This window comes from Heterodontus francisci, chromosome 16 (genome assembly GCF_036365525.1).
Source record: "Heterodontus francisci isolate sHetFra1 chromosome 16, sHetFra1.hap1, whole genome shotgun sequence".
Lineage (NCBI taxonomy): Eukaryota > Metazoa > Chordata > Chondrichthyes > Heterodontiformes > Heterodontidae > Heterodontus > Heterodontus francisci.
This window is the reverse complement of record NC_090386.1, coordinates 97,199,246-97,222,636: the sequence shown is the minus strand read 5'-3', so window position 1 is coordinate 97,222,636 and position 23,391 is coordinate 97,199,246. Positions and strand designations below refer to the sequence as shown.

Here is a 23,391-nt window from a genome sequence, read left to right as displayed (position 1 = left end):
CTTGAAAGTGGCACCACAGGTAGACAGGGTGGTGAAGAAGGCATATGGCATGCTTGCCTTCATCGGCCGAGGCATTGAGTACAAGAGTTGGGACGTCATGTTACAGTTGTACATAACGTTGGTTAGGCTGCATTTGGAGTAGTGTGTGCAGTTCTGGTCGCCGCACTACAGGAAAGATGTGATTAAGCTAGAGAGGGTGCAGAAAAGATTCACAAGGATGATGCCTGGTTTGGAGGTCTTGAGTTATAAAGAGAGATTGGATAGGCTGGGTCTGTTTTCCCTAGAGCGAAGGAGGCCGAGAGGGGACATGATAGAGGTATATAAAATTATGAGAGGCACAGATAGGGTAGATAGCCAGAGTCTGTTTCCCATGGTGGGGGTGACTAAAACTAGAGGGCATAGATTTAAGGTGAGAGGGAGGAGGTTTAAAGGGGATCGATCAAAGAGGTAAATTTTTCACACAAAGAATAGTGGGTATCTGGAATGAGCTGCCAGAGGAGGTGGTGGAGGCAGGAACAGTAGCAACATTTAAGAGGCATCTGGACAGGTACTTGAATGAGCAAGGCATAGAGGGATATGGAATTAATGCAGCAGGTGGGATTGGTACAGATAGTCATTAAGGTCGGCATGGACGAGGTGGGCCGAAGGGCCTGTTTCTATGCTGTACGACTCTATGACTCTATATCATCCCTCCTCACAGCTGTAATTGTTTCTTTGACCAAAATTGCCACCCCCCCTCCTTTCTTATCCCCCTCCCCATCGCGTCTGAAAACCTTGTAACCAGGAACATTGAGCTGCCATTCCTCTCCCTCTTTAAGCCATGTTTCTGTCATAGCTATGATATACTGCCATGTGTCTATCTGTGCCCTATCTGTGTCCTCAGCTCATCTGTTTTATTTGCTATACTCCTTGCATTGAAATAGAGACCCTTGAGCACTAATTTTCTGCCTTCCATTTTCATTTCAGATTTTGTCCCAACTGGGTCCTCAGGTCCCCATCCCCCTGCCAAACTCGTTTAAGAGAAATGACAGACCCCATTCCCAGTTCAATCAGTTGCTGCTTTCATGAAGTTAATTCTGCTTCATGTTATACTGGTTCTAAAGTCTTTGAACTGCTCTCCAGTGATGGCTGACTGGGTAAATCCACCATATGATGCAGCACAGATCCTAGGTTCCATTCAGGATCTGTGCTGATTGCAACTAGGGAGAGTCATTACTGTTCAGTTATCACCCCCGTGCTCACTGACCTACATTGGCTCCAGGTCTAGCAATGACTCAGTGTTAAAGTTCTGATCCTTGCTTTCAATTCCCTCCATAGCCTCGACCCTCTCTATCTCTGTAATCTCCTCCAGCCCCGCAACCATCTGAGAACTCTGTATTCCTCCAATTCTGGCCTTCTATGCATCCCCAATTTTAATTGTTCCACCGCTGGTGGCCCTGCCTTTAGCTGCCTGGGCCCTAAGTACTGGAATTCCCTCCCTAACCCTCTCCGCCTCTCTCTCCTCCTTTAAGATGCTCCTTAAAACCTGCCTCTTTGACCAAGCTTTTGGTCACCTGTCCTAACAGTTCCTGTGAAGCATTTTGGGGCATTTTACTATGTTAAAGGTGCTATAAAAATGCAGGTTGTTATTGATGGTGTCTGACGTACTGATGCATCTGGAATTTGAATTGTCACAGGAAGAATTGTACAACACAAGGGGCAAGCCTTACATGCAGCTAGTGTAATTCAAGGCTGTGGCTCAGCACTTAACTTCTTGCTTCTACCCCAGAAAATTGAGGGTTCAAGTTTTGTGCCAGAATTTTAATCTATCGTGACCCTACTAATACAAAATCCTGGAAATCTTAAACAGAATATGATGAAAATTCTCAGAACTCTGAAACATTAGCTCTTTTCTCCCTCCACAGATGCTGCCTGACCTACTGAATATTTCTAGTATTCTCAGTTTTTGTTTGTGACACTCCTCGTGCTGTCTTACAGATAAAACATTAAACTGGGGCCTTATCTGCCCTCTCACAGGGACATAAAAGATCCCAAAGCACTATTTGAACGAAAAAGCAGGGGTGGTGATGGTGTCATGGTAATGTCACTGGGCTAGTATTCCAGAGGCCCAGGCTAAGACTCTGGGACATGGTATTCAAATCCCACCATGGCAGGTATAAATCTGGAATTGACCAGGAAACCATTGTTAGTTGTTGTAAAAACCCATCTGGTTTACTAATGCCCTTCAGGGAAATAAATCTGTAATCCTTACCTGGTCATGTGACTCCAGATCCACAGCAGTGTGGTTGACTCTTAAATGCCATCTGAAATGGCCGAGTAAACCACTCAGTTCAAGGGCAATTAGGGATGGTCAACAAATGCTGGCCTATCTAGTAACACCCACAAATGAATTTTAAAAAAACAGACCTGAAACATTAGCTCTGTTTCTCTCTCCACAGATGCTGCCAGACCTTCTGAGTATTTTCAGCACTTCCTGTTTTTTGTCCAGTATCCACAGTATTTTGCTTTTATTCATGAAAACAGATTAATTGGTCATTTATCACTTTGCTGACTTTGGGAGCTTGCTGTGCACAAATTGGCTGCTGTGTTTCCTACATTACAGCAGTGACTACACTTCAATAATTCTTCATTGGCTGTGAAGAGTTTTGGGATGCCATAAGATTGTGAAAGGCACTATATAAATGCAAGTTATTTTTTATCATTGACTAGATCACCAATCAAAGGACTGTGATCCTAAGATGCCTCTTTAAGCGTACCTCACTCAGTACATGTTCTTCCCGAGTGTCTATCAAATAAAATCAGACAAAATTTCAGGTTCTTCCCAGACACAGAATGATTTTTTAAAAAACTCCTAGCATCTGCTTTATCTTTTAAAAGAAACGAGAAACAAGATCTTTTTCTTTTGCCCTAACTTAGCCCTGCTTTGTTCTGTAAACAAAGGCAAGCATTCCATGGCTCGATTTTACATTCCCAAAAGTTCTGGAAATGATTAACATTGGATTTTCGTTGCGAAAATTGCTCCAAACTTGCTTATAGCTTCTTCTCTAGCGCAGCTCAACTTTCAGCTTGCATTATTGTGTGAGAAGATCAGAAATCTCAGCCAAAGGCAAAAAGTAATGCAACTGAACTGTGAGGGGTTATACAGAATTACACTCTGTTACAAAATCTGAGGAAGGATGTTCTTACCGTGGAGGGAGTGTAAAGATGATTTACTAGGCTGATTCCTGGGATGGCAGGATTGGCGTATGAGGAGAGATTGGGTCGACTAGGCCTATATTCACCAGAGTTTAGAAGAACGAGAGGGGATCTCATAGAAACCTATAAAATTCTAACAGGACTAGACAAGTTAGATGCAGGGAGGATTTCCCGATGGCTGGGGAGTCCAGGACCAGGGATCACAGTCTCAGGATACGGGGTGAGCCATTTAGAACCAAGACGAGGAGAGATTTCTTCAATCAGAGGCTGGTGAACCTGTGGAATTCTCTCCCGCAGAAGGCAGTGGAGGCCAAGTCATTAAATATATTCGAGAAGGAGATAGATATATTTCTTAATGCCAAAGGGATCAAGGGATATGGGGAGAAAGCAGGAACAGGGTACTGAATTAGACGATCAGCCATGATCTTTTTTGAATAGTGGAGCAGACCCGAACGGCCGAATGGCCTACGCCTGCTCCTATTTTCTATGTTTCTATGTTTCTGTCATGAAATTGGACAGTGAAGATACCAGTATGTCACATGCATGTAACTGAAGCCTAAGCTGTCATTGTAATGAGCTGGGCACATGGCCATTGGGCGGTTCAATTCTATTCTGGCAACTGAAACAATCCCACTTGAGTAGTTTACAGACACAGGAAGCATTGTCCTTATTGTACAGCAGCACATATGAATGTACAAGTTGTTGCAAAAATTATTCCAGGGCATAATTGCAGCAATTATGCTCATTAATAGAAAAGAAAAGGCTTTCATGGAATGTCCCATTATCTTTTATGTCCTGTCCAGTTTTTGATGTATTGATTTCTTGTTTTATCATACATATTTGACACAAATGGGCGGCACAGTGGCGCAGTGGTTAGCACCGCAGCCTCACAGCTCCAGCGACCCAGGTTCAATTCTGGGTACTGCTTGTGTGGAGTTTGCCTGTGTCTGCGTGGGTTTCCTCCGGGTGCTCCGGTTTCCTCCCACAGCCAAAGACTTGCAGGTTGATAGGTAAATTGGCCATTAGAAATTGCCCCAGTATAAGTAGGTGGTAGGGAAATATATAGGGATAGGTGGGGATGTGATAGGAATATGGGATTCGTGTAGGATTAGTATAAATGGGTGGTCAATGGTCGGCACAGACTCGGTGGGCCGAAGGGCCTGTTTCAGTGCTGTATCTCTAAATCTAAATCTAAATGATTTCTTGCAAGTCCCTTATCTTTGTCTCGGTACGTGAGTGGGTAGTCACATGACCTGCTCTGAGACTGTCAGCAATACAATGCCCCCCAATATTGCAGGTTGGAAGCCCTTTTCTCAATGAAATTGATCACTGCAATGTGTGTTAACATAGCCTTAGGATGGCTCTTCCTTAGTTTTTCACATTCCCTTAGAGCAGCTTTCTCTATAGTCTGGCAGCTGTAGTGCAGTGGCTAACACTGTTGTCTATAAACCAGCAAGTTGTGGGTTCAAGTCCCATTTGAGGAAGCTTAGCATAAAATTACAGCTGACATTCCTACTGCATTGCTGAGCTATCCCCTACATCAGAAGCTAAACAAAAACTGTTATCTGCTCTTTCAGGTGGGTGTAAGTGGTTGTATCATACTGTTCAAAGAACAGCTCTCCCTGCTGTGCTAATCAATATAACCAACAGATTCTCTTTATTTATTGGGATGTGGGTGTCGCTGGCTAAACCAGCATATATTGTCCATCCCTAATTGCCATTGAGAAGGTGGTGGTGAGCTGCCTTCTTGAACCGCTGTAGTCCATGTGGGGTAGATACACCCACAGTGCTGTTTGGAAGGGAGTTCCAGGATTTTGACCCAGTGACAGTGAAGGAAAGGCGATATAGTTCCAAGTCAGAATGGTGTGTGACTTGGACAGGAACTTGCAGGTGGTGATGTTCCCATGTATCTGCTGCCCTTGTCCTTCTAGGTAGTAGAGGTCGCGGGTTTGGAAGGTGCTGCCGAAGCAGCTTGGTGAGTTGCTGCAGTGCATCTTGTAGATGGTACACACTGCTGCCACTGTGCGTCGGTAGTGGAGGGAGTGAATGTTTGTGGATGGGGTGTCAATCAAGCGGGCTGCTTTGTCCTGGATGGTGTCGAGCTTCTTGAGTGTTGTTGGAGCTGCACCCATCCAGGCAAGTGGAGAGTATTCCATCACACTCCTGACTTGTGCCTTGTAGATGGTGGACAGGCTTTGGGGAGACAGGAGGTGAGTTACTCACTGCAGGATTCCTAGTCTCTGACCTGCTATTGTAGCCACGGTATTTATGTGGCTGTCTGAAACTCAGTGATTAGAATCACCTGACACCTTCAAATAGAATTCTTCCCAAATTTTGAAATATTTGATGGAAGATTGTAGAAAGAATATTTGCAGTCAGTTTATTTCATTCAAAGTTTTGTTGCCAATTTTCTCCCCCTCCTCCAGGACTTGAGCACAAAAATCAAGGCTAACACTGCAGTGCGGTACTGAGGGAGTGCTGCACTATCGGAGGTGCCATCATCTGGCAGTTAAATCGATGCACCGTCTGCCCTCTCAGGTGTACGTAATATATCTCCATGGCGCTGTTTGAAGAAGCACGGGGAAATTATCCTTGGTGTCCTGGCCAATATTAACCCCTCAATCAACATCACAAAAACAAATTATCTGGCCATTAGCAGGTGTTGTTTGTAGGATCTTGCTGGGCATAAATTGGCTGACACGTTTCTTATATAAAGTGAATTGGGAGATACTGTGATTGTGAAAGGCGCTCTAGAAATGCAAAACTTTCTTTCAGTCCACGCGAAACCTGCCAGTCCACTCGAAACCTGCCAGTCCACTCGAAACCTGCCAGGTGGTTAAGCGAATGGATATTCTACCTGGTAAGTTACTCCTCAACATGACAGAGTGTGCAAAATTACAGTTGATACAGATTTACTAAGAATAATTACTGTCATTGGCAATAGCTAACCACACATAGAACAGTAGCATTTACACAAAATCTGCCAGGTTCAGCAGAGAATCCACACACATTAACAGTAAAACTGTGGACTGACCAGAACCTTCATTGAATTCTGATCACTCTTGGCCAGGAAGCATCTTTTTTTCATATACTTCAACATTATTTGACCTTCCTTATTAATAACTTTACATATCCTCATTGATCTGGTAATCAAATCCTTAGACTGAAGACAGTTACAGAAATTTGTGAACACTCCCCTTTGTGGGTTACAAGCACTCTCAACTTTACCGACACTGAACCACCATAAATACGCCATGCCTCTCCTGTTTCTTGTGAAAGTAAAAGTAAATAATCTATAAGATGGCGCTCTGTCGACACAAACATTCGACACAAAAAGGTCACCCAGATTGAGATCAATGAACATCACAGCCCAAGGATTGAGTGTGGGACTAGGCCTCATGTTTGTCTCTCAACCTCCTGCTGTGAAATTCACCAACAAGCTTGTGCCATTAAATAAAAAATGGAGAGTATCGTTCCTGGTAAAACACTTCCTTATCTCAGTTTAAACAACACAAGGAAAGCTAAATAAATTCACGACAGCAGACCTGGGTGCCCACCGTCCCACCCTGACACACACTCATAGATACGGACACACACACTCACATGCACGCACCCACTCACTCACACACAACACATACAAACACACTCACACACACACACACCCACTCACACACACTCACTCACACACACTCAGCACACACTCACTCACACACACTCAGCACACACAAACACACTCACACACACCACACACAGACACACTCACACACACACTCAAACACATACAGACACACTCACATGCACGCACCCATTCACTCACACACACCACACACACACTCAAACACATACAGACACACACACCTACTCACACACACAGCACACACACCACACACTCAAACACATACAGACACTCACACACACACACACACCCACTCACACACACAGCACACACACCACACACTCAAACACATACAGACACTCACACACACACACACACCCACTCACACACACAGCACACACACCACACACTCAAACACACACAGACACTCACACACACACACACACACCCACTCACACACACACACACACCCACTCACACACACAGCACACACACACACACTCAAACACATACAGACACACACTCACACACTCACACACACACACACCCACTCACACACACACACACACACACCCACTCACACACACAGCACACACACACACTCAAACACATACAGACACACTCACTCGCACGCACCCATTCACTCATACACAAACACATGCAGACACACTCACTCGCACGCACCCATTCACTCACACACAAACACATGCAGATACACACACGCACGCACCCACTCACACACACCACATACAGACACACTCACACGCACGCACCCACTCACACACACTCAAACACATACAGACACACTCACTCGCACGCACCCATTCACTCACACTCAACACATACAGACACACTCACACACACGCACCCACTCACACACACACAAACACATACAGACATACTCACACGCACGCACCCACTCACACACACTCAAACACATACAGACACACTCACTCGCACGCACCCATTCACTCACACTCAACACATACAGACACACTCACACGCACGCACCCACTCACACACACACAAACACATTCAGACATACTCACACGCACGCACCCACTCACACACACACACCACATACAGACACACTCACACGCACGCACCCACTCACACACACTCAAACACATACAGACACACTCACTCGCACGCACCCATTCACTCACACTCAACACATACAGACACACTCACACACACGCACCCACTCACACACACACAAACACATACAGACATACTCACACGCACGCACCCACTCACTCACACATCAACACATACTCACACACTCACGCACTAACACTCACAAACACAGTCACACACATAGACATAGACAGACTCACGCAATCACACTCACTCACAGATCCCCACACATAGAGAGACACACAGACACCCACAGACACACTCACACAGAAACACACGTCAACACTGCTACATATTGGCCCGGTGATATATCTAGCAATGCATGCACTCACTAAAATCTTCAGAAAACACTGCTCAGAGGCAAGACGGACGAGCCATCTGAGAGCAGGCTCTCTGCCAACAATTTGAAGTCCAAACTTTCCTTCTTTTGCAACAACTTTCTTCTTTAAACCTTCCGTTACCTGAGAGAGAAGAGACTGCCCAGCGTCTACAGATCCTCAGTAATTGTCATTACAAGGAGCTCTGAGATGCTCCAGGTCACACTCAGCTTTCTGGAAGGATTGGAAAGTGCATTGATTTCCACCCTGGGCCCAGCATTAATCCTTGGAGCATTCCCTCACCCAGCCGGTGCTGGGACACAGCAAGAGGGCTGAGATCCAAAGCAGTAATCTGCACACAGACTGATCAACTGCAGTGACTCTTTCAGGAAGACAGTAAGCCAGAATACAGTTGTATCAACCAGTTCCTGTGTAACTGTTCACGAGTGCTAACTAATTAATCATACTTCCCTCTGTCAGCAGAGAATACAGAAATGACATAACATCTCATAACCGCCTACCAGCCAGGCAGCTGCAGATGGGGATAATCATGAAGAACTCCTTTTCTGGCAGTGTTTAATAACCTCCTGTTCAGTACTCTGCAAGGTCTTTATTTCAATCTGGTGTCCAGATCGGACTTTAAACAAACACTTTCAGCAGTTTTACCCATTTTGCAAAGCAGCTTTTCACCAAGTTTGCTAATCAAATATTCAGATTCATTCAAAATCTAGAAGGAATGAATATGCATTTATATAGCACCTTTCATGACCTCATGTGATCTCAAAGCGCTGCACAGCAATGAAGTATTTTAGAAGAGTGGTTACTGTTGTAATGTAGTCCCTAGTTTTCCTATCCCTCACTCCGCTCACACACATATCTGACTCAAAGGCATTTACTAACTGGGGCAACTATCCAGGATCAATGAATGAATACATTTTCCAAATTCACTTTCATCACACACAAACCTCCAAATATATCCTTAAGATCTGGACAGTTACCCTGAATCATAGGCACAGGAGGAGTCCATTCAGCCCCTTGAGCCTGTTCTGCCATTCAATGAGATCATGGATGATTTGTGACCTAACCCCATATACCTGTCTTTACCCCACATCCCTTAACACCTCTGCATAACAAAAATCTATCAACCTCAGACTTAAAATTAACAATTTATCTAACATCAACTGCCATTTGTGGAAGAGAATTCCAAACTTCTACCACCCTTTGTGCGTAGAAGTGTTTCCTAATTTTACTCCGGAAGGGTCTTGCTCTAATTTTTAGACCCTGCCGCGTAGACTTAGACTCCCCAACCACCCGAAATAGTTTCTGTCTCTCGACCCTTAATGTCTTGAAAACTTCCATCAAATCACCCCTTAACCTTTCAAATTCCAGGGAATACAACACTAGTTTGTGTAATCTCTCCTTGTAACTTAACCCTTGGAGTCCAGGTATCATTATAATAAAAGCAAAATACTGCGGATGCTGGAAATCTGAAATAAAAACAAGAAATGCTGGAACCACTCAGCAGGTCTGGCAGCATCTGTGGAAAGAGAAGCAGAGTTAACGTTTCGGGTCAGTGACCCTTCTTCGGAACCTTCCACAGATGCTGCCAGACCTGCTGAGTGGTTCCAGCATTTCTTGTTTTTATATAGATGATTTGGAGTTGGGGACCGCTTGTAGGGTGTCAAAGTTTGCAGATGACACTAAGATGAGTGGCAGAGCAAAGTGTGCAGATGACTGTGAAACTTTGCAGAGGAACATAGATACATTGAGTGAGTGGGCAAAGGACTGGCAGATGGAATACAGTGTTAATAAATGTGAAGTCATTCATTTCGGTAGGAGTAACAGTAAAAAGGATTATTACTTGAATGGTAAAAAGTTGCAGCATGCTGCTATGCAGAGGGACCTGGGTGTCCTTGTGCATGAATCGCAGAAGGTTGGTCTGCAGGTACAGCAAGTAATTAGGAAGGCAAATGGAATTTTGTCCTTCATTGCTAAAGGGATTGAGTTTAAAAGCAGAGAGGTTATGTTGCAGCTGTATAAGGTACTGGTGAAGCCGCACCTGGAGTACTGTGTGCAGTTTTGGTCTCCTTACTTGAGAAAGGATGTACTGGCACTGGAGAGGGTGCAGAGGAGGTTCACTAGGTTGATTCCGGAGTTGAGGGGGTTGGCTTATGAGGAGAGACTGAGTAGATTGGGATTATATTCATTGGAATTCAGAAGAATGAGGGGGGATCTTATAGAAACATATAAAATTATGAAGGGACTAGATAAGATACAAGTAGAGAGGATGTTTCCACTGGCAGGTGAAGCTAGGACAAGAGGGCATAGCCTCAAGATTAGAGGGAACAGATTTAGGACTGAATTAAGAAGGAATTTCTTCACCCAGAGGGTTGTTAATCTATGGAATTCCTTGCCCAGTGAAGTAGTTGACGCTTCTTCAGTAAACGTTTTTAAAGCTAAGGTCTTTGAACAATAAAGGAATTAAGGGATACAGTGAGAGCGCGGGTAAGTGGATCTGAATCCACGAAAAGATCAGCCATGATCTTATTGAATGGCGGAGCAGGCTCGAGGGGCCGGACGGCCTACTCCTGCTCCTATTTCTTATGATCTATATCATTATAATAAATCTACGCTGCCCTTTTTCCAAGGCCATTATATCCTTCCTGAGGTGTGGTGCCCAGAACTGCTCAAAGTAACTCCAGGTGTGATCTAACCAGGGCTTTGTACAGCTGAAGAATGACTTCTACCCCCTTGTATTCTAGTCTTGCAGATATAAAGGCCGGCATTCCATTAGCCTTTTTGAATATTTTCTGCTCTTCAATAGGATGTTCCCCAGCAAGTCTAAGAAATACAGCAAGAACAAACTGACATTTATTTAGCACCTTTTCACATTCGAAGAACACCCAAGCAGCCAATGGATCCATTTTGAAGTTTGGTCAGAGAAATGTCCCACAAACCACAAATAAACAAATGATCAGATGACGCGTCTTTGCTCGTGATGGTTAAGAGTTGAGTGTTGACAAGGACCCTTTGTTGATGTTCGAAATAGTGCCATGGAATTTCTTATATCCATCTGAGAGTGCAGAGTGGGGGGGTCTTTGTTTGAAAATCTCATCCAAAAGACAGCACCTCCGACCGTGCAGAGTGTTAGACATCCTGGGGAATTCAGGGTTAATAATCAAATTTCTTTGTACCTTTGAGCAACAGGCTTCCCAAGATAAACAGGATAGCAGCCGAGTGCCATGAGAAGAAAGCCGGGCTTGTGTTCTGCTCCGAATGTCTGAGTATTATCAACAAGAACAGCTTGTGCAAAGAAATAAATAGCTGAAATGATGTCAAACATGAGTGAGTAAAGTATAGGAACAGAAGAATAACAGCTCAGCACCACCTCTGTACTAATCAGGCAGCTGCAGTTGGGAAAATAACCACGCAAAGTTCTCTTTCCATCCTGCTTTCTGGCCCATTTTTAATAGTTTAATAACCTCCTGTCCAACTATAGTGGCTAGTGTAATTGACAGGCCGAGGGATCCATTATCTATGTATAGGAAGGTAAGTGGTGAATAAAACTAACACAAGAATTCAAGAATGGTTCAGTCAGGAAATCTTATTTGAAAGAAATATGTTCTGATAAACAACTATAACTGTTTATGTAAATAGATTGCATTTGGAGGTTTCATGAACATTCACCATGAAGTCTTATCTGTGACATGTACCTTTAATTTAGGCAAATTAAGGTGTTTAAAGGAAGATGGTCACAAATTTCAAATTAACAATTGATCTAGCCTCAATTGCCATTTGCGGAAGCAAGTACCTAACTTCTACCACTGTTTCTGTGTAGAGGTGCATCGTAGTATCACTCCTGAAAGGTCCGGCCCTAATGTTTAGACTATGGCCCCTAGTCCTAGACTCCCCAACCAGCAGAAGTAGTTTCTCTCTACATACCCGATCAGATTGCTCCTAATAATCTTGAAAGAAGCTGATCCTAAAGCAATGCTTGCTCAGTACTGCACTGGCAAGTGCCACTGAAGATTTTATGCTCAAGTCTCTGGAGTGGGACTTGAACCCATGATGTTCTGACAAAGACATTGAGGGATGTAAGGCAATAATAATGGGCAACTTCAATTTACATATAGACCGGGTAAGCCTAATCAGCACTAATCCTGTGGAGGATGAATTCCTGGATTCTGTACGTGATGGGTTTCTGGAGTTGTATTTTGAAGAAACAACTAGGGATCGGGCTAATTTAGTTTTGGTATTATGTAATACAGTCATAGAGTCAGAGTTGTGTCTGTGCCGGCCATCAAGCACCTAACTATTCCAATCCCATATTCCAGTACTTGGCCCGTAGCCTTGTATGCTATGACGTTTCAAGTTGTGAGGGTTCCCTGCCTCTACCACCCCTTCAGGCAGTGCATTCCAGATTCTAACCACCCTCTGGGTGAAAAATGTTTTCCTCAAATCCCCTCTAAACCTCCTGCCCCTTACCTTAAATCTATGCCCCCTGGTTATTGACCCCTCCGCTAAGGTAAAAAGTCTCCTCCTCTCAATGCCCCTCATAATTTTGAATACCTCTATCAGGTCTCCCCTCAGCCTTCTCTGCTCTAAGGAAAACAACCCTAGCCTTTTCAGTCTCTCTTCATAGCTGAAATGCTCCAGTCCAGGCAACATCCTGGTGAATCTCCTCTGCATCCTCTCCAGTGCAATCACATCCTTCCTATAGTGTGGTGCCCAGAGCTGTACACAGTATTCCAGCTGTGGCCTAACTAGCATTTTATACAGTTCCATCATAACCTCCCTGCTCTTATATTCTATGCCTCGACTAATGAAGTCAAGTATCCCATATGCCTTCCTAACCACCTTATTTACCTGTGCTGCTGCCTTCAGTGATCTATGGACAAGTACATCAAGGTCCCTCTGACCTTCTGTACTTCCTAGGGTCCTACCATCCATTGTATATTCCCTTGCCTTGTTAGTCCTCCCAAAATGCATCACCTCACACATCTCAGGATGAAATTCCATTTGCCACTGCTCCGCCCATCTTACCAGCCCATCTATATCGTCCTGTAATCTAAGGCTTTCCTCCTCACTATTTACAACACCAACAATTTATATGTCATCTGTGAACTTACTTATCATACCTCCTATCTTCATGTCTAAATCATTAATGTACACTACAAACAGCAAGTGTCCCAGCACCGATCCCAGCACTGGTCAGAGGCTTCCACTCGCAAAAACAAACCTCGACCATTACCCTCTGTTTCCTGCTACAAAGCCAATTTTGGATCCAATTTGCCAAATTGCCCTGGATCCCATGGGCTCTTACCTTCTTAACCAATCTCCCATGCAGGACCTTATCAAAAGCCTTACTGAAGTCCATGTAGACTACATCAACTGCTTTACCCTCATCTACACATCTAGTCACCTCCTCGAAAAATTCAATTAAGTTAGTTAGACACGATCTCCCCCTGACAAAGCTGTGCTGACTATCCCTGATTCATCCCTGCCTCTCCAAGTGGAGATTAATTCTGTCCCTCAGAATTTTTTCCAATAGTTTCCCAACCACTGATATCAGACTCACCAGCCTGCAATTACCTGGTTTATCCCTGCTACCCTTCTTGAATAATGTCTACCACATTCACTGTCCTCCAGTGCTCTGGTACCTCTCCTGTCGCCAGAGAGGATCTGAAAATTTGTGTCAGAGCCCCTGCTATTTCCTCCCTTGTCTCACATAACAGCCTGGGATACATCTCATCTGGGCCTGGAGATTTATCCACTTTTAAGCCCGCTAAAATATCTACTACTTCCTCCCTTTCAATGCAAATCTGTTCATGTATATCACAATCCCCCTCCCTGATCTCTACACCTACATCATCCTTCTCCATAGTGAACACAGATGAAAAGTAATCATTTAAAACCTCACCTATGTCCTCCGGCTCCACACAAAGATTGCCACGTTGGTCCCTAATGGGCCCTCCTCTTTCCCTGGTTATCCTCTTGCCCTTAATATAGTTATTAAATGCCTTAGGATTTTCCTTTATCTTGCCAGCCAGTGCTTTCTCATGTCCCCTCTTTGATTAGATTAGATTAGAGATACAGCACTGAAACAGGCCCTTCGGCCCACCGAGTCTGTGCCGAACATCAACCACCCATTTATACTAATCCTACACTAATCCCATATTCCTGCCAAACATCCCCACCTGTCCCGATATTTCCCTCCCACCTACCTATACTAGTGACAATTTATAATGGCCAATTTACCTATCAACCTGCAAGTCTTTTGGCTTGTGGGAGGAAACCGGAGCACCCGGAGAAAACCCACGCAGACACAGGGAGAACTTGCAAACTCCACACAGGCAGTACCCGGAATCGAACCCGGGTCCCTGGAGCTGTGAGGCTGCGGTGCTAACCACTGCGCCACTGTCATTATCTGCCATTTCTCCTGTTCCCCGTTATCAACTCTCCAGTCGCATCCTCCAAGGGTCCCATGTTCACTTTAGCTACTCCCTTTCTTTTTATATACCTGTAGAAGCTCTTGCTGTTCGTTTTTATATTCCTTGCCAATTTCCTTTCATAATCAATTTTCTCCCTCTTTATTAGCTTTTTAGTCATCTGCTGCTTGTTCCTAAAAAAATTCCCAATCCTCTGGCCTACCATTAGTTTTTGCCGCTTTGTATGCCTCAGTTTTTGATTGGATACTCTCCTTGACCGCCTTTGTTAACCACGGGCGGTTCATCCTTCTCATCAAGTCCTTTTTGACTTTGCTCTCCTAATTACTTTTTTAAGTACCCCCCTACATGTTCTATACTCCTCTAGTGCCTCCGTTGTTTTCAGCGCTCAAAATCTGCTATAAGCCTCCTTTTTTTCCCTGATCCAATCCTCTATATCCCTTGACATCCAGGGTTCCCTGGACTTGTTGGTCCTACCCTTCACCTTAAACGGGAACATGTTGGCCCTGAACCCTCACTATTTCCTTTTTGAATGACTCCCACTGATCTGATGTAGACTTTCCTACAAGTAGCTGCTTCCAGTCCACTTTGGCCAGATCCTGTTTTATCAGATTGAAATCGGCCTTCCCCCAATTCAGTACCTTTATTTCCGGCCCGTCTTTGTCCTTTTCCATAATTACCTTAAATCTTACAGAGTTATGGTCACCATCCCCGAAATGCACCCCCACTGACACTTCTACCACTTGTCCAGCTTCATTCCCTAGGATTAGTTCTAGTACTACCCCTTCTCTTGTAGGACTTTCTATGTACTGGCTCAAAAAGCTCTCCTGTATGCATTTTAAGAATTCCGCCCCCTTTAAGCCTTTTGCACTAAGGCTATCCCAGTTGATATTAAGTAAGTTGAAATCCCTTACTATTATTGCCCTATTATTTTTACACGTCTCTGAGATTTGCCTACATATCTGCTCCTCTATCTCTCCCTGACTGTTTGCAGGCCTGTAGTACACGCCCAGCCAAGTGATTGCCCCCTTTTTGTTTTTAAGTTCTACCCATATGGCCTCATTTGAGGAACCTTCTAAGATATCATCCCTCCTTCATGAGAAAGGGATAATTAAAAACCTAGCTGTAAAGGAGCCTTTGGGAAATTGTGACCATAATATGATAGAATTTCACATTAAGTTTGAATGTGATATAGTTCATTCTGAAACTAGGCTCTAAAACTAAAGGGAAACTATGAAGGTATGAGGGGCAAGTTGGCTATGGTGGATTGGGAAAATACACTAAAAGATTTGATGGTAGACAGGCAATGGCTAGTATTTAAAGGAGTATTACATGGTTGACAACAGATATATATTCCTCTAAGGCACAAACACCCAATGAAAAAGGTGAATCAATCGTGGCTAACAAAAGTTAAAGATTGCATTAAATCAAAGGAAGTGGCTTATAAGGATGCCAGAAAAAGTGGTAAGCCCGAGAATTGGGAGCAATTTAGAACTCAGCAATGGATGACCAATAAAAGGGAAAAGAGAATATGAATGCAAGCTAGCAAGAAACGTAAAGGCGACTGTAAAATCTTCTTTAGGCATGTGAAAAGGTAAAGATTAGCAAGGACAAATGCGGGTCCATTACAGGTGGAGACAGGAGAATTTATAATGGAGAACAGGGAAATGGCGGAGAAACTAAACAATTACTTTGTGTCTGTCTTCACGGAAGATGATACAGAAAATCTCTCATAAATACTCGGCAACCAAGGGACTTGTGAAACTGAGGAACTGATAGAAATTAGTATTAATAAAGAGTTCGTACTTGAAAAGTTAACAATTGAAAGTTGATAAATCTCCTGGATCAGATGAGCTACATCCCAGAGTGTTGAAGGAGGTGGCTATAGAGATAGTGGATGTATTGGTGGTTATCTTTCAAAATTATATAGATTCTGGAAGGGTTCCTGCAGACTGGAAAGTAGCAAATGTAACCCCAGTATTTAAGAAGGGAGTGAGAGAGAAAACGGAAAACTACAGAGCTGTCAGTTTGACGTCAGTAGTAGGGAAAATATTAGAATCTATTACAAAGGATGCGATAACTGGATACTTAGAAAGTAATGGTAAAATTGGGCAGAGTCAACATGGATTTATGAAAGGGAACTCATGTTTGACAAACCTGTTGGAGTTTATTGAGGCTGTTACTTGTAGCATAGATAAAGAAGAACCAGTGGATGCGGTGTATTTGGATTTTCAGAAGGCTTTTGATAAGAAGGTTACTAAACAAAATTAGAGCACATGGGATTGGGGTAATATACTGGTATGGATTGAGAATTGTTTAACAGACAGAAAGCAGAGAGCAGGAATAAACGGATCATTCTCAGGATGGCAGGCTGTTACTAGTGGGGTACCACAAGGATCAGTGCTGGGGCCACAGCTGCTCACAATCTATAGAAATGATTTGGATGTGGGGACCAATTGTAATACTTTCAAGTGGAATTGGATAGGCTAAGTAAATGGGCAAGAACATGGCAGATGGAATATAATGTGAATGTGTGAAACTTCCATTTTGGTAGAAAAAACTGAAATGCAGAATATTTCTTAAACGATGAGAGGTTGGAAAGTGTTGATGTCCAAAGAAACCTGGGTGTCCTTGTTCATGAGTCACTAAAAGCTAGCAGGAAAGTGCAACAGTCAATAAGGAAGGCAAATGGTATGTTGGCCTTCATCACAAGAGGATTTGAGTACAGGAGTAAAGAGGTCTTGCTGCAATTGTATAGGGCCTTGGTGAGACCGCACCTGGAGTATTGTGTACGGTTTTGGTCTCCTTATGTAGGGAAGGGATATACTTGCCATAGAGGGAGTGCAATGGAGGTTCACCAGACTAATTCCTGGAATGGCAGAATTGTCTTATGAGGAGAGATTGAGGAAACTGGGTTTGTATTCTCCAGCGTTTTGAAGAATGAGAGGTGATCTCATTGAAACGTACAAAATTCTTACAGGGTGGATGTAGATAGGATGTTTCCCCTGGCTGGTGAGTCTAGAACTAGGGGGCATAGTCTCAGAATAAGGTGCAGACCATTTAAGACTGAGGTGAGGAGGAATTTCTAAGACAGAGGGTGGAGAATCTTTGGAATTCTCTACCCCAGAGGGCTGTGGAAGCTCAATCATTGAGCATGTTCAAGACAGAAATCATTAGATTTCTAGAGACTAATGACGTCAAGAGATATGGGGATAATGTAGGAAAGTGGCATTGGGGTAGATGATCAGTCATAATCGAATTGAATGGCGGAGCAGGCTCGACAGGCTGAATAGCCTACTCCTGCTCCGATGTTCCTATGTTTCTAGAAGGTGAGAACAATACCAAAGTGAGATATGAAATATGACAAACTGCCTAGCAACAAAAATCCACTGATCCCTTGTCCATGAGAGGTGTATCCTAGTGAACTGAGCTGAACTAAGGCTTTGCCAGTTCAGATGAAAGGTCACTGACCTGAAACGTTAACTCTGTTTCTCTCTTGAAAGATGCTGCCCGACCTGCTGAGTATTTTCCAGCACTTTTTGTTTGTATTATGACCTAAGACTGTTCCTGGAGGGAGGGGAGGGGGAAGGGGGAGAAGGGGTGCTTTCGTTTGACGTACATTTCACTGGGAGGTGAATAATCACTTAGAATGGAGGGTTGCAGAAGAGTCAATAGGAAGTAAATTTATTTGGGGGGGTAGTCTACTTCAAAAAAATGTTTAATTAAAGAACTTTGCTTGAAGTCACAGAATCACAGAATTGTTACAGTGCAGAAGGAGGCCATTCGGCCCATCACTGGCTCTCTGAAAGAGCAACTCCCTCAGTTCCATTCCCCAGCCTTCTCCCCATAACCCTGCACATACTTCCTTTTCATATAACTGTCTAATTCCCTTTTGAATGCTTCAATTGAACCTGCCTCCACCACGTTCTCAGGCAGCGCATTCCAGACCTTAACCACTCGCTGCGTGAAAAAGATTTTCCTCATGTCACTTTTGCTTCTCTTACCAAATACTTTAAATCTGTGCCTTCTCGTTCTCGATCCTTTCATGAGTGGGAACTGTTTCTCTCCATTGATTTGAGGGCCCTTCAGTGTTATTAAAACCTTGAAACTTTGGAACAAGAGGAGGTCCTCAGTCTTGCTCCGCCATTCAATTGGATCACAGCTGATCCAACATTTATCCCACATCGAACCTCACTTAAAATACAGACTATCTGGTCATTATCACATTGTTTGTGGGATCTTGCTGTGTACAATCCGTTGCGTTTCCTACATTACTACAGTGACCACACTTTGAAAAGTACTTCATTGGCTGTAAAGTGCTTTGGGATTCCTGAGGTCATGAAAGGTGCTATAGAAATGCAAGTCTTTCTTTTTCATTATCTTACCTTTTTGTTTTTCTTTCTAATTAGATAGGTTAGGGAGGAACTGGGGTCACAATTTGACGTTGTGTCGGGTGGTCCTCTGGAACAGGCTGTGTCTCGCGCTGTGGATGCTGCTTTACTGAATTCTTTCACGTGAGAGCTGGAGCTGTGTCTGGCTGGGCCGAAAATCACCACTTACAAAGGGGAGGTGGTGCAGGGAATTCAGGATCAGAGTGATCTCCCAGACTAGTTTTTCACCTCGATGGGTCAGGAAGCAGCTTCCAAATTTTTTTCCCCAAATTAGCCACAGTTTGTATCTGCTGTTTGCCTCTCCCAGGAGATTACATAGTTTTTGGGTGGGGTGGCGAGTGGATATAGAAACATAGACATAGAAAATAGGAGCAGGAGTAGGCCATTCGGCCCTTCGAGCCTGCTCTGCCATTCATTATGATCATGGCTGATCATCCAACTCAGTAACCTGTTCCGGCTTTTGTCCCATACCCTTTGATCCCTTTGGACCCAAGAGCTATATCTAACTCCTTCTTGAAAACATACAATGTTTTGGCCTCAACTGCTTTCTGTGGTAGCGAATTCCACAAGCTCGCCACTCTCTGGGTGAAGACATTTCTCCTCATCTCAGTCCTGAAAGGTTTACCCCGTATCCTTAGACTATGACCCCTGGTTCTGGACTCTCCCGCTCTCGGGAACATCCTTCTTGCATCTACCCTGTCAAGTCCTGTTAGAATTTTATAGGTTTCTATGAGATCCCCCTCACTCTTCTGAACTCAAACGAATATAATCCTAACCGACTCAATGTTTCCTCATACATCAGTCCCACCATCCCAGGAATCAGTCTGGTAAACCTTCGCTGCACTCCCTCTTTAGCAAGAACATCCTTCCTCAGATAAGGAGACCAAAACTGCACATGATATTCCAGGTGTGGCCTCACCAAGGCCCTGTATAATTGTAGCAAGACATCCCTGCTCCTGTACTCGAATCCTCTCACTATGAAGGTCAACATACCATTTGCCTTTTTTTACTGCCTGTTGCACCTGCATGCTTACCTTCAGCGACTGGTGTACAAGAACACCCAGGTCTCACTGCATATTCCCCTCTCTCAGTTTGTAGCCATTCAGATAATAATCAGGATGCTGAGGGGGTGATAGCGAGCAGTTATAGGGAAGTAGTGACACCTAAGTTACAGGATAAAGGTAGCTGGGTGATCGTCAGGGGAGGGAAAGGGAATAGACGCACAGTGCAGGGATCCCCTGTGGCCGTTCCCCTCAATAATACGTATACCATTTTGGATACGGTTGGGGGGACGACCTACCAGAGGAAAGCTACAGTGGCCAGGTCTCTGGCACTGAGCCTGGCTCAGTGGCTCAGAAGGGAAGGGGGGACAATAGGAGAGCGATAGTGATAGGAGATTCAATGGTTAGAGGAACAGACAGGAGATTCTGTGGTTGCGAACGAGACTCCCGGATGGTATGCTGCCTCCCAGGTGCCAGGGTCAGGGATGTCTCGGATCGAGTCTACAGGATTCTTAAGGGGGAGGGGGAGCAGCCAGAGGTCGTGGTACATATCGGTACCAATGACATAGCTAGGAAAAGGGATGAGGACCTGAAAAGCGAATATAGGGAGTTAGGTTGGAAGCTGAAAGGCAGGACGAGCAGAGTAGTAATCTCAGGATTGTTACCGGTGCCACGTGCTAGTGAGGCTAGAAACAGGGAGCGAGTGCAGCTGAATACGTGGCTACAGAACTGGTGTAGCAGGGAGGGATTCAGATATGTGGATCATTGGGATACCTTCTGGGGAAGGTGGGACCTGTACAAGAAGGACGGGTTGCATCTGAACTGGAGGGGCACCAATATCCTGGGCGGGAGGTTTGCTAGAACTCTTCGGGAGGGTTTAAACTAGTTTGGCAGGGGGATGGGAACCAGAGCTACGGATCAGTGGATGGGGTAGCTGTTGAACAGGCAGATACAGAGTGTAGAGAGTCTGTGAGGAAGGTTAGACAATTGACACGACAAAGTTGCAGCCAGTATGATGGTTTGAAGTGTGTCTATTTTAACGCAAGAAGTGTCAGGAATAAGGGTGATGAACTTAGAGCATGGATCAGTACTTGGAGCTACGATGTTGTGGCCATTACGGAGACTTGGATATCACAGGGGCAGGAATGGATGTTGGATGTTCCGGGGTTTAGATGTTTCAAAAGGAATAAGGAGGGAGGTAAAAGAGGTGGGGGAGTGACATTGCTAATCAGGGATAGTATCACAGCTGCAGAAAGGGAGGTCGTCGAGGAGGGTTTGTCTACTGAGTCATTATGGGTGGAAGTCAGAAACAGGAAAGGAGCAGTCACTTTGTTGGGAGTTTTCTATAGACCCCCCAATAGCAACAGAGACACGGAGGAACAGTTTGGGAGGCAGATTTTGGAAAGGTGCAGAAGTAACAGGGTTGTGGTCATGGGTGACTTCAACTTCCCTAATATTGATTGGAACCTCCTTAGTGCAAATAGTTTGGATGGAACAGTTTTTGTCAGGTGTGTCCAGGAAGGTTTCCTGACTCAATATGTAGATAGGCCGACTAGAGGGGAGGCTATGTTGGACTTGGTGCTTGGCAACGAACCAGGCCAGGTGGCAGATCTCTCGGTGGGAGAGCATTTCGGTGATAGTGATCACAACTCCCTGACCTTTACTATAGTCATGGAGAGGGACAGGAGCAGACGGGATGGGAAAATATTTAATTGGGGGAGGGGGAATTAGAATGCTATTAGGCAGGAATTGGGGAGCATAAACTGGGAACAGATGTTCTCAGGGAAATGCACGACAGAAATGTGGAGGTTGTTTAGGGAGCACTTGCTGCGACTGCTGGATAGGTTTGTCCCGATGAGGCAGGGAAGGGATGGTAGGGTGAAGGAACCTTGGATGACAAGAGATGTGGAACAGCTAGTCAAGAGGAAGAAGGAAGCTTACTTAAGGTTGAGGAAGCAAGGATCAGACAGGGCTCTAGAAGGTTACAGGGTAGTCAGGAAGGAACTGAAGAATGGACTTAGGAGAGCTAGAAGGGGACATGAAAAAGTCTTGGCGGGTAGGATTAAAGAAAATCCCAAGGCATTCTACACTTAAGTGAGGAACAAGAGGATGGCCAGAGTGAGGGTAGGGCCGATCAGGGATAGTGGAGGGAACTTGTGCCTGGAGTCGGAGGAGGTAGGGGAGGTCCTAAATGAATACTTTGCTTCAGTATTCACTAGTGAGAGGGACCTGGTCGTTTGTGAGGACAGCGTGAAACAGGCTGATATGCTCAAACAGGTTGAGGTTAAGAAGGAGGATGTGCTGGAAATTTTGAATGATATGAGGACAGATAAGTCCCCGGGGCCAGACGGGATATACCCAAGGATATTACGGGAAGCGAGGGAAGAGATTGCTGCGCCTTTGGCGATGATCTTTGCGTCCTCACTGTCCACTGGAGTAGTACCAGATGATTGGAGGGTGGCAAATGTTGTTCCCTTGTTCAAGAAAGGGAATAGGGATAACCCTGGGAATTATAGACCAGTCAGTCTTACGTCGGTAGTGGGCAAATTATTGGAGAGGATTCTGAGAGACAGGATTTATGATTATTTGGAAAAGCATGGTTTGATTAGAGACAGTCAGCATGGCTTTGTGAGGGGCAGGTCATGCCTCACCAGCCTTATTGAATTCTTTGAAGATGTGACAAAACACATTGATGAAGGAAGAGCAGTGGATGTGGTGTATATGGATTTTAGCAAGGCGTTTGATAAGGTTCCCCATGGTAGGCTCATTCAGAAAGTGAGGAGCATGGGATACAGGGAAATTTGGCTGTCTGGATACAAAATTGGCTGGCCCATAGAAGACAGAGGGTGGTAGTAGATGGAAAGTATTCAGCCTGGAGCTCGGTGACCAGTGGTGTTCCGCAGGGATCTGTTCTGGGACCTCTGCTCTTTGTGATTTTTATAAATGACTTGGATGAGGAAGTGGAAGGCTGGGTTAGCAAGTTTGCCGATGAGACGAAGGTTGCTGGAGTTGTGGATCGTGTGGAAGGCTGTTGTAGGATGCAACGGGACATTGACAGGATGCAGAGCTGGGCTGAGAAGTGGCAGATGGAGTTCAACCTGGAAAAGTGTGAAGTGATTCATTTTGGAAGGTCGAATTTGAATGCAGAATACAGGCTTAAAGACAGGATTCTTGGTAGTGTGGAGGAACAGAGGGATCTTGGGGTCCATGTCCATAGATCGCTCAAAGTTGCCACCCAAGTTGATAGGGTTGTTAAGAAGGCGTATGGTGTGTTGGCTTTCATTAACA

At 44.6% G+C, this 23,391-nt stretch overlaps 1 protein-coding gene across 3 annotated transcripts in view; it reads right to left on the bottom strand.

The window, feature by feature from the left end:
• The window catches only part of LOC137378393 (DENN domain-containing protein 3-like), a 211,245-nt gene extending 202,439 nt beyond the window's left edge, over positions 1-8,806 (bottom strand). Inside the window, exon 1 of one of the 3 annotated variants that reach the window (XM_068048680.1) lies at positions 8,787-8,806. The gene's annotated coding sequence lies outside the window, so the exon portion shown is untranslated. Of the gene's footprint in view, positions 1-8,409; positions 8,725-8,786 lie in introns of those variants that run through there. The other 2 variants (XM_068048681.1, XM_068048675.1) reach the window with 2 other exon arrangements.
• Positions 8,807-23,391: the final 14,585 nt, after the last annotated feature.